At 36.9% G+C, this 9620-nt stretch overlaps 1 pseudogene; it reads right to left on the minus strand.

The window, feature by feature from the left end:
- Nucleotides 1–9154: 9154 nt before the first annotated feature.
- Nucleotides 9155–9272, minus strand: LOC142454109 (small nucleolar RNA SNORA51; annotated as a pseudogene).
- Nucleotides 9273–9620: the final 348 nt, after the last annotated feature.

Here is a 9620-nt window from a genome sequence, read left to right on the forward strand (position 1 = left end):
AGTCCTCAAAGGAACATCCTTGCTTTTCAATGCTTGAAAGATGTCATATACAGCAGAACTACCCAATGCAGTATAGAATTTTATCTCTTTACTGCTTCCATGAGTATCAATTATGGATCCAAGCAAGATGAAATCCTTGAAAACTTCAATATTTTCGCCATTTATTATGATGTGATCTATTGATTCGGTAGCAAGGATTTTTATTTTCTTCACAATAAATTGTAATCCCTCTTGAAGGCTGTAATCCTTGATGTTCATTGGCAATTATTTTCACTTTCAAAAAGCAAGGTTGTGTTACCTGAATATTACAGGTTATTAATAGCCTTCCTCCAATCCTGATGCTTTGTTCTTCTCTATATATTCCAGCTTCACTGATAAATTTCTCAGCATACAGATTAAATAAGATGATTCAACCAGATGTACACCTTTCCTGATTTTAAACTATGCAGTATTCCCTTGTTTGGGCAACTGCATCTGTTTCCATGTACAGGTTCCACATGAGCATAATTAAATGTTCTTGAATTCTCATTTTTCTCAAGACTATCCATAAATGGCTCTTGGTTAAAACCACAGAATACCAGAAATATGTTACTTACATTTTATTGATTAGACAAAAACATTTGAATGTGTGGATTATAGCAAAGAATGGTTATCCTTGTAATGGTAGATTAGAAATATTAGAAAATTATGATAAATCAGTAAAATCTTCTTATACCAGGAAAACATCATAGAATGCTAAAAAGCATGGTACAAGAGGAGCTGTGTGGTAGAAAGAGCTCTGAGAGTCAATCACTGTATTAAGGTGGCCCAGTGAGAAGAGTTTACAGGGGTTCGTTCGACTAGCCTGGGTGAGGGTGACCTATATCAAATCTAGCTCCCACCTCTGCCTATTCAACGTGCAAAATTATAACCTATCTCTTCATGTAAAATTAGAACCGATCTCTTTCCAAGAAGAAAGAAGCTAAGAAAACAGAAGAAAATCTTCCAAACAAATTTTGCTTACATTTCAATGTTTTCCAAATTGTAAAACATATTTCATTAATCTCTAATTAAGAAAAGGAAAAACTTTGATTGAAGACCCTCCACATATTTTTGTCATGCTTAAGTCATTCTCTAATAAACTAGTCATCAGGTTTTATGTTGTTCAGTTATAGACTATTAAGTAAACCGTTTCTGGGAGGGGGAACTTTCTTCTTAATTTAAAGAATGAAAAAAATACAGGGTAAAAGAAAACATGTGATAAATAGAAGAGATAAAAAGTGAAAATGGTCACTGCCCTGATACAATTGAGGATGGTTCCATCTGGGGAGCGGCCTGCTCATAGTTTAGACTGACAAGGTACGAAAGCTGGCTCACTGCTTCTGCTGGATTGGGATCCTGCATCTAGCTAGTTGAACTCCTGTCACATCCCCTTCTGATCTCAGGGGTCAGAAGTGGGCTGATGACCTCTGATTTGTTCAGGTGTACATCCACCAGCCTGTGGTCTTCCTGCTTCTTATTCCTCAGCTCTTTCAACTACATGAATCAGGAGAAGCCTCTAGCGTATATCTGACCCACAGACTTGAACTAGGCTGGACATATCCACTGCTACAATGGTTTGAGCCATTTCTTGATATAAATCTTTTTATACACACACACACACACACATCCCTGGTTTAGCTTCTCTAGACAATCTAGCCTCTACAGGAAGGCAGGCAAGAAGAAAGGGAGGAGATAAATACTAATTAGGCCAACCCTAAGATTTTTTATAGACCCCTTTGTAGTTGAAATAGCTAAGTGTTCAACTATTAGCCAAAGGTTTGACCATTTAAATTCACTACAACATTCCTTAGGAGAAACACCTGTTGATCAGCTTCTACAAGGTCACAGTGCTGGAAATCCAAGTAGCCTAATTCTACTCTGCACACAGGAGACCCCAGGAGTTGAAATGGTATATGGTTTTTCTAGATGTTTCTCCAGCAATGTTCACATCCACAGAACTAACCAAAAAAAGTGTTTCTTTCTATGGGTTATCAATTCCATAGTTCTTAACTTTTAACACGCTGAATATCAAACAAGCAAAATACAGATTATAAGTTTTATTGCAAGAGTTTCTAAATTCTTGGACAAAGAGATGCCAGGTTATAACTAATGTCCAAGTTAATACACTTCTAAAAGAAACACACATAGAGGAAGTTTTCAGAGACCTTGAAGGCTCTGTCAACAGTCCTTTGACCAACCAATGAACACTGGCTTGAAAGATTGTTCATTTTAAAACAACAAAAGGAAATGAGGCTATATCTGAATTTGTTATGTGAAGGCAAGGCCAAGAATTTAATTATGCCATTGGCAAATTGCTTTTTAAAAATTATTATTATTTTAGTAAAAGTCGTAACATCATTTTCATTGCCTCTATAATTTTTACAGAGTGGGCTTTAGTTCATACTCAGCAAGAAGCTCATAAGTCTCTCAGGGGAAATGCTGACCTTCCTACCTCTCATGAAATAAGTCTGCATCAATAAAAAACAGCTATGAATCACTCCAAAAGTCCATTCTGGTCTTCTAATGTTGAAATCAATAACAAAAAGTGTATCCCCTTAACATATGACAAATAAATCGCCTGACATAGGTACACAGAGCCGTAAGCTAGACCGGGATCTGCAAACAGCAGCCAGAGCCGCAATTATTCACGTGGCTCTGAAGTCTAAGTTGACATTCGTAAAGGATAGTACTCAGATGATGATGATTTCATTTGTTTGTAAAAATATATTTATAACTCTCAAGTAATTTTTTAATTGTGGTGAGGGACAGGATTGGCTTTTCTGCTGAAAAGTCTGTGGACTCAAGATCTAGGGCAAAGTACATCAACTCTGTCCACCAGATCACAAATGCACTCATTGTATTTTAGTTGACTAAAACATGCATTATTATGTGGTTGCTCTTCAATTTGACAATGATTAAGAATATTAATAACCCAATGTATGGTAGATTCCTACCAATGATTGCAAAGAACCAATTAATCTCTACTTCTAACTACATGAAGAACAGGGTTTCCTTAGATTTTAAAGTTAATTGTGATCGTGTGCATTGTGACAATAATTTGAGAGGAAATAATTGGCCATTTCATTAAAAAAGCTTAGAATTGGCAGTGCTCAACTCTAACCTCCTTTTACTCTGGAGCTACAAACTCTGACATTCAGGTGGAGTTAGAGCTAGCATAAGATGATGAAATGACTTGGGGGAGTGGATATCTCAAAACCACCCTCACTGATTCACAGGGGAATGCAGCCCTGGTAGAGTAGTACTATCCCGGTAGAGTAGTATCATTTCTAATAAGATGGAAAAGTAATCAGAAATCTAAATGTTCTAGTAAACAGGGGTCATTGATTGAGGAGAATAAAAACAGATGTGATTTTTTAATGAGAATGTAAAAAAAGATAAATATTGTACAGATATGCTTTATACTAGTTTTCCATAAGCTAGTATTTGAACTGTAAAAATTTTTAAAGGAGAATGAGTGACACATGTAAGAAACAGTATGTCCAAGAAACTGATAATGGGCAGCAAGAGATGGAAGTTTAGAAAATGGGAAAACAATGTTAGTTCAGGAGAAATTTAGGAGTTCTGGAAATTAAAGTTTAGCCAAGTGAAATAACATTGACAAGACTCACATCACATGCATGATTGGTACCTTGTATCATGGATTCAAGCAGTGTATACAAGTACTGTAGCTGCAAAATATACACGTTGGATGGCTTTTGAAAAAGAACTGCATAATAAGAGCAGAAAAAGGAAAAATTTCCATCTTTAAAATACTCATTCACTGTCTTATTTGATAAAAATACATCCATGGACTTGAACCTAACTTAGTCTTTCTGAATTTAAGAGTCAATGGAGCTATAAACAGGGTTTTTAAAAAATATATACATAGTTATAAGTAAAGGAAAATCTGTACATAGATGCCCTTTTGGTTATTTTATTAATTTAGAAACAGTACAGGTAAACCACTTTTCTTCCTTTCATTCTTCTGTGTCTGATAAGCTTAAGTTTTTGCTTGGTTCAGTTCACCTTTTCCCTCTTGCAACACACAGACTTCATTTGTTAATCTCATATAAATAACTCAAGCACATTCCTACTCACGGTACCCTAGGTGAGTCAGAGTACACATGTGCTCCATAAAGTTTCACTCATTGATTTTTTTTTCAAAATTATATATTCAGACCTTTCTTCTGCAATGCCCCTTCTCAACTGCCTGTGGTTCCAGTTAGCAGCCAGGTGAGAGCAGCTGGGGAAGAACAAGCAGTCATATATGAAGGTTCCCAAATGATATGTTCAGATTTATCAACGGACACTATGAAGATGAGAGAGTAGAGTAACATATTCTAAAAATTGAAGCAAATTAACCAAAAAAAACTCTATCCAGCAAAATTATCTATCTATATGGAGAATAGTCTTCCCAGACAAGGAAAAACTCAAGGAATACATTAAAAGAAACCAAGCCTTACAAAAGATCCATGCCAACCCAGTATGGGCAGAACAGCACTTACTGAGCACAAATAAGGGACAACCACATAGAGCAACCCCACCTAGAGGGCAACAAAGAGAAAACATCCCCCAAGAAAGCATTGGCTTAAGGGTGGAAAGAAGTCAAGAATGATACACACACACACACACACACACACACACACACACGGATAACACACTGAATAGAAAGGGGGGTAGGAAAACACCCGCACAAAAGGTATAAGATGACATCACAGAGTCTACAGATAGATGCAATTACCCTGAATATCAGTGGACTGAACTCAGGCATTAAAAGGCTGAGGCTAGCAGACAGGATTAGAAAACAGAATTCATCAATCTGCTGCCTACAGGAGACAAATCTCAAGATTACAGACAAAAATAGGCTGAGAATCAAAGGTTGGAGAAAAACATACCAATCAAACAGCAATTCAAAAAAAGCAGGAGTTGCATTCCTAATCTTGGATAAAATTGTACCTCAACGTGCAAATCATAAAAGGAGATAAGGAGAGACACTATATAATGCTCAAGGCAACTGTAGACAAAGAGCCATTAGGCACTTTAAACATATATTCCCTGAGCAAGAGACCCACTGAATACATCAATCAAATGCTCAAAAAGATTAAAAAATGAAATTACAGGCTCAACAATTATAGTAGGTGACTTCAATACACTGCTCTCTAAGAAAGATAGATCTCAGGGAAAGAAACAACAAGGAAGCTACAGACCTAACACTACAATTAGACAATATGACTTGATATATACTTACAGAACTCTCCACCCAAATACAAAAAAAAATCACATTCTTTTCAGGACCACATGGCACATATTTGAAGATAGACCACATGCTAGGGCATAATTCAAATCTGTATAAAGTAAAGCACAATCTACATAAATATCATAAAGACCTCTCTCTCTGACCACTGTGCCATAAGGCTAGAAATCAACAAAAGGAAGATGAAGGAAACAAGGGCAAACAATTGGAGAATGAATAACTCTTTATTAAAAAAGGAATCCATCCTGGCCCATATCAGAGATGAAATTAGGAAATCTCTAGAAACCAATGATAATGAGAACACAGTATACCAAAACTTGAAAAAACACAGCAAAGGCAGTTATCAGAGGAAATTTATAGCAATACATGCACACATACAAAAGGAAGAGAGACTTACGATTGATATATCAGCACAAAATTTAAAGCAACTAGAGCAGAGTCAACAGGGCAATCCTACTAATAGCAAAAGAAATAGTAAAAATCAAAGCTAAGATTCAGGAAAGGGAAAATAAGAAAACTATGGGGAAAAGTGCTGTTAAAAGTTGGTTGTTTGAAAAATAAAGAGTATCAACAGACCACTCGCAAACCTAAACAAAGAAAGGAAGGGAAAAAATTTCAATAGCAAGGATAAGGAATGAAATAGGGGACATTACAGCAGACCCTAGTGAAATCAAAAGAATCATTACACAGTACTACAAAGGACTGTACTCCAGAGAATTCAACAACTTAGAAGACATGGACAAATTCTTGGAAAAACAATCCCTCCCTAGACTATCCCTGATGGACGTCAAAAATCTCAACAGACCCATAACAATAGTAAAAATAGGCAAGGTTATCAAGCATTACCAACAAAAACATCCCCTGGACCTGATGACTTCAGAGGAGAATTCTTCCAAGCATTCAGGGAAGAACTGACACCAATCCTACACAAACTCTTCCAGAACATAGAAAAAGATGAAAATCTCCCAAACTCTTTCTATGAAGCTAGTATAACTCTGATACCTAAAGTAGTCAAAGATCCCACAAGAATTGAGAACTAGAGACCAATATCCCTATTGAACATTGATGCAAAAATCATTAATAAAAATACTGGCTAATTGAATACAAAAGTATATAAAACAAATAATTCACCATGACCAAGTGGGATTCAATCCTGGGATTCAGGGATGGTTCAACATATGAAAGACCATTAGTATCATTCCCCACATTGACATGAAAAATGATAAGAACCACATGATAATATCAATAGATGCGGAAAAAGCATTTGACAACATCCAACACCAATTTCTGTTTAAGACACACAAGAAGCCAGGAATGGAAGGAAAATTCCCCAATACAATATAAACTATGTAAAAATCTGATTTTATTTCACTGAAATATTTACGATTAAGCTTTCACTCACCCTAATTCAATTGGAACTACTTTCATTCCTCTCCCACCCATCACAAGTCTCTATCTCATCCTGTATCTCTGAGTTAATTTAATAAAAGTGAAATTCATTCCATATCAAATGGGGAGAAACATATGATAATGAAAGACCTTGTGTTCATATAAAATAAAAATAAATTTAAGTTAAACTAAGAGTGCATAAATTCCCCCCGAGTAATATGGGGAGGAAGGAAATGTTTATGCAATTTCTTTCAACAGAATTTGTCATAACGGGAGTCATGGATGCTGGATTATCATCTGTCATGTGGGAAATTTATGACAAATCTTAAATGTCTTTGGATAATTGACATAGCCATATAAAACATGACTGTGATAGTTACATAGTCTGGTGTCAATCTGGGATTTAAGAGGATTAAGAGTAAAGAGGAGGAGTCTAATCTCAATTGGGTCATAGCCAATGAGGCTTCTGAGTAGGCATGGCCTTCCCCTAAGAATTCTGGGAATTCTGGTATTTCCTCCTTGGAGGCAGGAGATACCTCTCTCTCTAAGGACTTCCTGTGAGACATCCCTGAGGATAAAACACATGGACCTACCCTGATGCAGCCCTAAAAGCTGGAGAAGCCACCTGGAGACCCCTGCCTGCACTGAGATGCTTACAATACCACTGGATCCACAAGACTCTCTACCCACTGGCCTGTGATGGTCCTGTACTTGGTGTCATTGTATGTGTTTTGTGAGTCTGAAAAGGACTTTATATATTGTTATTGGACATATGGGCTAATATCAGACTTATGGGCTTGGACTGAACTGGGTTGGGATGCTTTCTTAATGTACAATTACCACTTAAATAAAGTCTCTCTTATACACATATGCGTCTCCCTGGATTCGTTTCTCTAGTCTACCCAGATTGATGCAATAACATTTTAATATTTTTAGTGTAAAGAACTCAGAGATTACTAAAACATTATTTTGTTGGTGGTCCTCTCTAGAATCTGGCTCTTTTTTTCCTTTCTATTCATCAAGGAGGATCATCGAGTCATTGAGCTCTTGTGGACATGGTAGCTGTGTGGGATCCTGCTGTATGAAGGCAGCCCTGGTGACACATAACTACAAATGCGCCTAAGAACAGACGTCATTGTCTCCTCCCACCGCGAGGGAGCAGTGCGTTCATGACCCCTTCCCTGAGCGGCTCCTTTCTCTCTCCCCTTCACTTGGTTACTGAAAATAACTGTGGAACTATCGACCATGAAAGACTAATCCTTCCTTTCAACTAAAGGCTGCTTTTACTCAGAACTGAAATGTTGGAAAAGTATTGAGCTTGTGCTAAGGGAAGTACATGCTATTGTTCTGTTTATAAAGTAGCTTGAGAACTGTGTGGTTTAGTCTTACTATTATCTTAATACCTATGTTGAGAATAGTAGTCTTTCTATGATCATTTTCTAAAACCAATTCTAATTATATAAAGGTATATAGTGTTTTAATGTATATATTATGTGATCTCAAAAAATATTTTTCCTTTAGAGATATTTAAATGATTCACAAAGAACATTAGTAGGAAAATAGTTTTAAAAATTAATTTGTTAAGATTTAGGTTTTACTACAAATGCATTCATTTGAAAAACAGACATAATGTAATTGTGCTAGAAGTTACTATATAACAAAAATGTCTATCTTATCACTACTCCAAAGAGCAGAGACAATTAAAAAAGAGAGAGGGAAAGAACAGAAAAGAAGTGGAGGACGAGTGGGGAGGAGAACCCAATGTCAACAGAAAGGGAAGGAAAACACGAAGATATTACACCCGTGAGAAGAGGGAGAGAAAACAGCACTAAAGCAGAGAGCTGGTGCTTCTTTAAAATCAGAGTTAAGTAGGTGCAAATATGCCCTCTTTAATAAACAAACAAACAAACAAGCGCTCTTTATCTGGCTGTTCTGCCTTCTGCTTCTCTCTCTCTCTCTCTCTCTCTCTCTCTCTCTCTCTCTCTCTCTCTCTCTCTCTCGTCTCAGGTCACCACGTGTATGCGCATGCATGCATGGGTTGGGGGGTAGGTGGTCTGAAACGTCTTCTATCTTCTATAAACACCCACTTGGATCACTAAATAAGTAAACAAACAAACAAACCAAGCAATCCCGATTATTCACTTTGACAGTTAAAAAAAAAGTTGTTTTCTTTTCAAATGCTGATAGACTTCCCTTTGAGTACTTAAGTGTTCAGTAAACTCTTTTTTAAAGTGCCTACTATGTACCTAACAGTAATAACACACTGTGTGCCAGATGATGGGGAAATATATTGCATGTGCTAAAATAATTGAGATCAGAATATTTCCATCACAGAAACATCTGAGAAATTCTTCACTTTGGATTTGGTAACTATAACCAAGATTCAAGCACAAACCCAATGTCCAAGAAATCCTAAAACAAGAATAAAAGTGCCCTGCAAAAACCCAAAGTTTGGCTTATTCTTAACAGGAGCATTTTTTTGTGTGTGTGCCATGTTGCCCCGTTCACAATACAAACCAAGCACAGACAGGGCTTGGGTTGAGGTGTATACGGGGCACTTACTTTGCCTCCTTTTTCTACAGGAGCATTTCTTAAAGGCAATGAGAATGTAAATACAGGTGAAAAATAACAAAGCATAGTCCTCTTTATTTTGAGAGCCCCTATTTGTTCTGTGTGGTTTGGTTTTATTTCTATTTTCATGAGTCCCTGGAGAAAACTTGGTGACACTCTCTGCTCTTTCCAATGAGATCCCAGCCACATAGGATGACTGATTTTCAAAATCATTTTGGCGCCATTCCACTGATGTTGACAGGCAGGCTTGCCATTTCCATGTGGATTCCAACTCACAGCGGCCCATGTTGTCAGTGTGGAATAATTTCCCATAAGGTTTTCAGTCGTTGATTTTTCAGAAGTAGATTCTTGGGTTTTCCTTATAAAGCTACTCTGGGTGAAATCA

Source organism: Tenrec ecaudatus, chromosome 7 (genome assembly GCF_050624435.1).
Source record: "Tenrec ecaudatus isolate mTenEca1 chromosome 7, mTenEca1.hap1, whole genome shotgun sequence".
NCBI lineage: Eukaryota > Metazoa > Chordata > Mammalia > Afrosoricida > Tenrecidae > Tenrec > Tenrec ecaudatus.